The following is a 6,527-nucleotide window of genomic DNA, read 5'->3' on the forward strand; positions in this document are numbered from 1 at the left end:
AAACGCGCATGCGCGATGGTGCGCTTTCCAGCGCTCGCTACTGCCTCCTGGTGACCAAAACTGAGTACTGCAGCTCGGGAGCCGCGCATGCGCGGTGGCGGCCCCGTGCTCCACACTAACGTCTGCCGGTAACGGCAATGCGATGCTGCGGTGCCTGCAGGGTGATGCCGCCGCGCTCGTTGCTGCCTCCCGGTAAGGAAACGCCGCTGCCGCCCCACGTCCGCGGTTTCTGCGGGCGCTCGGCGCGCAAAGCGCGGCACTGCAGCGCCGGTGCCGCCCCGGGGCGAGCGCCGCCCGCCGGGCGCTCGCTGCTGCTGCCGCCCGGTGGCCGCAGCGCGGTACTGCAGCCCGGCGTTCGCGCGCCGGGTCTGGCCCTCCGGCGCGCCGTCGGCAGCCGGCGCATGCGCGGTTCCCGGGAGCAGCATGGCGGCGCGCCGGGCTTCGGTCCCGGCGCCGGGTGAGGGCCGGGGCCACCGGTGAGGTGAGCGAGCCGCTGTGGTGGGTGCAGGGGTGTCTCCTGCCCGCTGGCGGCGGGACGGGAAGCTTCAGACTGCCCGCTGCGGCAGGCTCCCGGTGTGCTGGAGGCGAGCCGGGACAGGGCAGCCCCAGGGAGTTACCCGGGAGCTGATAGAAGGGAAGAGGAGAAGGAGGCGGGCACCCCCCAAGCGCAGACGCCGGCGCCTCCCCAACTCGCCAGAGCTCCCCCTGAGCCTCCCCCGGCCCCGCTCGCCCCACGCAGCTGCCCCCAGCTCCAGGCGCCTCCCTGAAGCCTGTCCCGTAGCCCCAGGCTGCCCCCAAGCCCTGTCGTGAAGGCAGCAAGCTGGCCCTCGATGCATCTCCAGAAGCCCCTGCAGAAAGAGGGGCTCCGGCCAGGGGTGCTATGGTAATAATGGTCACTGCTTCTTCTTTCCCTCTGCCAGAGGCCGTGTTGAGGATGCAGTTGTCTGTTTCTCCCCTGGGGATGCCGTTTACTGCACCCGCCTCAGGCTTGAGTGGGTTGTCTCTGCCTGGCCTCACTCTCCTCACAGCATGGGGGCAAAAAGGGATGGTTGGAGCACTTACTGCCTGTGGACAGGTGCTGCCGCAGCTGAAGCTAGAGAGGCCAGATTAAAGGTAAAGAAGAAGAAATCAAAGGCCATCTGGCAGGAGCTGCCTCCCGCTACAGGCAAGAGAGAGCCTGTCTCTCCGGGTGAGGAAGGATCCCCCTTTGTAGTTCTCGGCAGGTCAGACCGCCAGCGTGCACCACAGGGTCTGTATGTATCACCAACGGCGCGGTACGGCCGCGTAGTGCGTGAGTGAGTGAGGCTACATGTCCAGGAAGCCTCATCTCATAAGACACCCACGTATTCTCTTAGGTGGAGGACAGCCAAGCGACTGGAGTTACAGAAGAGGAAGGGAGGAGAGAAGGAGAAAGAAGCGTCTGAACTGGCAAATTCTCCCAGCAGCGCCAAGAGCGAGAGCTGTGGTGAGTCCCGGGCCCTCGGGCCCTGTCTCCCCTCTTCTGCATCCTGGTCCTCCCTGCCCCTCCCCTGTACCCCTCTCTTCCCCACGCTGCTGCAATTTTTTTTTTTTGCTCCCCTGTACTCCTTTCTCCATGTTGCTCTGAGCAGCTCCCTGTCCCCATCTTTTAGGTCCTCCCTCTCTCAGCCCTGTAGCCTGTGGCTATTTTATCCTTCTCCATCTCTCTCTGTCCGGCTCCTGGCCACTATTTTCACATTCCTCCCTCTCTGTCCTGTAGCCCGTTGGTATTTTTGCTGTCTCTGGCTCTCTCTGCCCAGCTCCCTGTCCCTGTTCAAGGTCTTCCTTCTCGGCTCTGTAGCACATCACGAGTCTCTTTCTTTCTCCGTCTCCCTTTATCCTGCTCCCTGCCCCTCATTTTGAACTCCCTCTCTGTCCTGTTGCCTGTTGCTATTTTTTCCTTTCTCCATCTCACTGTCTTGCTCCCTGTCCCTGTTTTTTCTAAGTCTTCCCTCTCTGCCCCTAGACCATCGCTATATTTTTCTTTCCCCGTCTCGGTTTGTCTAGCTCCCTGTCCCTCTTTCTTCATTCCACCCTCTCTGCCACGTCGCCCGTCGCTTCTTTCCTATGTCCCTCCCTCTCTGTCCGTCTCACTGTCCCCATTTTTAAACTCTCCTTCTTTACCTGGTAGCCTGCTGCAGTTTTTTTTCCTTTCTCCATCTCTCTCTGTCCGACTCCCTGTCTCTAATTTTTAATTCCTCCCCCTCTCTCTGGAAGCCTGTCGGGACATTTTGCCTTCTCAGTCTCTCTGTCCAGTTCCCTGTCCTTGGTTTTTAATTCCTCCCTCTCTGCCCTGTTACCCGTCACCATTTTTATTTTCTCCATCTCTCTTGGTCCGGCTCAAGAGCCGGACTTTTTAAAATTCCTCTCTCTCTGCCCTGTATCCTGTCACTTCTGAAGGTCTCTTTCTCCGCCTCTCTTTGTCCAGCTCCCAGCCCCTCGCTTTTACTTCCTCCCTCTGTACCCTGTGGCCTGTTGCTTTCCCCCTCATTTCTCTCTCTCTCTCTCTGGCTCCCCAGCCCTGTTTTTTCATTCCTCCCTCTCTGCCCTAGAGCCCATTGGTACTTTTTTCTTTCTCTGGCTCTCTCTTTCCAGTTCCCAGGCCTTGTTTTTCAATTTCGTCCTTCTCGGTCCTGTGCCATGTTGCGATTTCATTTCTTTCGCTGTCTCTCCCTGTCTGGCTCCTTGCCAGAAATTTTTAATTCCTCCCTATCTGTCTTGTAGCCCACCGCTGTTTTTTCTTTCTGTCTCTCTCTGTCTGGCTCCCTGTCTGTCTTTACTTATTTTTTTTTAAATTCCTCCATGTCTGCCCTGCTGCCCGTTGCTATTTTTCTGTTCTCTGTCCCGCTCCCTGTCCTGAGCCTTTAGTTGCTCCCTCTCTGTCCTCTAGCCTATTGCAGTTTCCCCCTCCCCCCCTTTCTCCGTCGCTCTCTGTCTGGCTCCCTCTCCCTGTCTTTACTTATTTTTTTTAATTCCTTCCTCTCTGCCCTGTACGCGTTAAATTTTTGTTCCCCAGTGTCCCTCTGTGGATTGCTCCCAGTCCCAGTTTTTTAATTCCTCCTTCTTTGTCCTGTGGCCTATTGCAATTTGTTCTTTCTTTGTCTCTCCTTTTTCTGGCTCTTTGTCCCTATTTTTCAGTTTCTCCTCTCGCCCTGTAGCCCAATGCTATTATTTGTCTTTGTTCATCTCTTGCTGTCCGGCTCCCTGTCCCCATTTTTTAATTCCTCCCTCTCTGCCCTACGGCCTGTTGCTATTTTTCCATTCTCTGTCCTGCTTCCTGTCCCGAGTCTTTAATCGCTCCCTCTCTGCCCTGTAGCCTGTCACAGTTTTTTTTTCCTTTCTCCATCGCTCTCAGCCCAGCTCCCTGTCCCTACTTTTTAATTCTTCCCTCGCTGCCCTGCGGCCCGTCGCTCTCTTCCCTTTCCCCGTCTCTCTCTGTACAGCTCCCGGCCCCTTCCTTTTGAAATTCCTCCTCTCTGTCTTGGAGCCCATCACGGTTTTTGCTTTCTCTGTCTCTCTCTGGCCGTCTCCCGCTCCCAATTTTTTCATCTTCTTCCTTCTGGGCCCTTTAGCCCATGGCGATTTTACTTTTTTCTCCGTCTCTCTGTCCGGCTCTGCATCCCAATTTTTTAATTCCTCCTTCTCTTCCCTGTAGCCTGGCTTTCTGGTTTTCCCCCATCTTTATCTGTCTCCCTCCCCCTCTCTGGCTCCCTGTCCCTATGTTTTAATTCCTCCCTCTCTGCCCTCTAGCTGTTGCCATACTTTCTATATGCGTCGCTCAGTGTCTGGCTTCTCGTCCCTGTCTTTTCCTTCCTCCCTCTCCTCCCTGTAGCCCATCGCTATAATTTTCTTTTGCCGTCTCTCTGTCTGGCTCTGGATCCCTGTTTTTTCCTTCCTCCCTCTCGCTACTCTGTTGCCCCTGGCTATTTCTCATGTCTCCTTCTCTCTCTGCCCAGCTCCAGATCCTTATTTTTTCATTCCTCCCTCTCTGTCCTGTAGCCTGTTGGTATTTTTCTTTCTCTGGCTCTCCCTGTCCAGCTGCCTGTCCCTCAGTTTCTTCCTTCTTGGCCCTGTAGCATGTTGCGATTGTGTTTCTTTCTCTGCCTCTCCTTTCCCAGCTCCCCATCCCTCACTTTTAATTCCTCCCTCCCTGTCCCGTTGCCCTCGGGTGTCCCTCCCCCCTTTCTCCATCTTGCTCCTTCTTGCTTCCCATCCCTGTTTTTAATTCCTCCCTCTCCGCCACGTAGCCCATTGCTTTTTTCTTTTCTCCATCTCTCTATGTCCGTCTCACTGCCCCCATTTTTTAATTCTTCCTCTCTGCCCTGTACCCTGCTGCTATTTGTGCCTTTCTCCGTCCCTCTCTGTTCATCTCACTGCCCCCATTTATTAATTCCTACCTCTTCTTCCTGCACCCACCGCTACTCCCTGCGATCTTCATCTCTCTCTGTTCACCTCCCTGTCCTCAGTTTTTAATTCCTCCCTCTGCCCCCCATAGCCTCTCTGGATTTTTCCCCTGGTCTCTCTCTGTCCGGCTCCCTCTCTCTGTGTTTTAATTCCACATTCTCTGTCGTGTAGCCCCAGGCTATTTGTTCGTCTTTTTCCATCTCTCTTTGTCCGGCTCCCTGCTGCTATTTTTTTTATTTCCTCCCCATCCATCTTGGAGCCATCGCTGCTTTTTTTCCTTTCTTTCTCCATGTCTCTGTCTGGCTTCCAGTCCCTGTTCTTTAATTCCTCCCTCTTCCCTGTAGCCCGCTGCTATTTTTTCCCATTCCCCATCGTACTCTCTCTGGTCCCCTGTCCCTGTTTATCAGTTCCTCCCTCTCTGCCCTGTGGCCCATCGCTTTTCCCCATTTTACTTCTGCCTCTCTCTCTCTGTCTGTCTCCTGTCCCTGTTTTTTAATTCCTCCCTCTCTGCCCCATAGTCTGTGCGATCTTTTGCCTTTCTCCGTCTCTCTCTGGCCGCTCTCTGTCCCTATTCATTAATTCTTCCCTCTCCGCCCTGTAGCCCGTTGCTTTTGTCCTTTCTCCATCTCACTGTCTCTGGCTCCCCACTTACCCTATTTTAGAATCCCGCCCCTCTTCTTTCTGCGTGCATTGCTATTCTTTTTGCTCTCCAGCTCTCTTTTTTTCTGGCTCCCTGTCCATATTTCTTAATTCTTCCTTCTGCCTTGTAGTTATGTGGTTTGTTTTGTGTTGTTCCCCCCGCCACCCCTTCTCTCCATCATTTGCTGTCGCAGCTCCCTGTCCCTGTTGTTTCATTCCTCCCTCTCTGCCCTGTTCTTTGTTGCTTTTTTGTCTTTCTCCATCTCTCTCGGGCCGGCTCCCTGCCCCTGTTCTTTTTTCCTCCCTTTCTGTTGTGCTGTCCATCCTAGTTTTTTTCTGCATCTCCATCCCGCTCCCCGTCCTTCTTTGTTGGTCTCTGTCCCGCTCCCTCTCCCTCTTTCTGCTGCTCTCTTCCTCTCTCCCTGCTGCTCCTTTCTCCATCTGTGTCGCGTTCCCTGCTCATGCTTTCTCGCTACACCCCCGCTGTCCAGCTGGCTGCCACTTTTCTCCTCTTTCTAGTGTCCTGCGCCCTGCTCCTCATTTTTGGCAGCCTCCGCCTCTGCCCAGCAGCCCATCACTCCAGGAGCCAACCGACCGACTACCCGTTGCCCACTGGACTGACAAGCGCAGCTCCGGAAACGACTGCTGAGTGTCCCAGGGCAGGGGGAGCGCTGGGGGCCCTGAGCCCTGGAGCAGACTCGCTCCCGGGACTTGGCACATGCATGCCTGAATAAACGCTTGCTGTTCCTTTGCCCTTCTGGCTGTGCTTGCTCTTCCTTTGCACCGGGCTGCGATGGAGCCCAGGGGAGGAGGTGATGCGCTGTGGGCGTTGGGTGATGGCCCCCTGTTTGTGCTGGGCTCCACTGTGGGCCGGGGCTGGAGCCCCAGGTGCAGGCAGTGAGGCTATGGTGACGCCCCCCCTGTAAAGGGTGGCTGCTGCTGGAGGGCTGGTGCGAGCCAAGGGAAAGCGGAGCGGTTGCTGAGTGTTGCTGGGCTGTGGCTGCACTGACGGAGAAGGTGAGCAGGGCTGCATGATTGACCGGTGGGTGTCGGGGAAAGCCCTGAGTGGGGCGGTGGTGCCGGTGGGGTCTGTGTCGGAGGCATGGGGTGCATGCCGTGTCGGAGCCAGCAGCGAGGCTGCTGTGCTGGGCGGGGGGCTGCTGGAGCCAGAGGCAGGCGGCGGGACATGGGGGCTGGCAGGTGGTGGGACTGCCCAGAGCCGCACTACAGCAGGTGGGGCTGTGCTGGGGGCTCTGCTCCAGTGCCTGGAGCACCTCCTCCCCCTCCTTCTTCACTGACCTTGGTGTCTGCAGAGTTGTTTCACATACTCTTACTCCTCTCTCCGGCTGCAAGCGGGCTGTCTGTTTCTCTGTCCTGTAGCCCATTGCTATGTTTTTTTCCCTCTGCCTCTCTCTCTGTGGCTCCCTTTCCCTATTTTTCACCCCCCCTCTCTGCCCTGCAGCCGA

The 6,527-nt window shown here is 56.2% G+C and overlaps 1 long non-coding RNA gene across 1 annotated transcript; it reads left to right on the forward strand.

Moving 5' to 3' along the window:
* The first annotated feature begins 1,149 nt into the window (after positions 1-1,149).
* On the forward strand, positions 1,150-5,705 carry LOC127020119 (uncharacterized). The gene is made up of 3 exons (XR_007767016.1): positions 1,150-1,253; positions 1,356-1,465; positions 5,581-5,705. It is a non-coding gene; the product is annotated as an uncharacterized LOC127020119 (long non-coding RNA).
* Positions 5,706-6,527: the final 822 nt, after the last annotated feature.

Source organism: Gymnogyps californianus, chromosome 10 (assembly GCF_018139145.2).
Source record: "Gymnogyps californianus isolate 813 chromosome 10, ASM1813914v2, whole genome shotgun sequence".
NCBI lineage: Eukaryota > Metazoa > Chordata > Aves > Accipitriformes > Cathartidae > Gymnogyps > Gymnogyps californianus.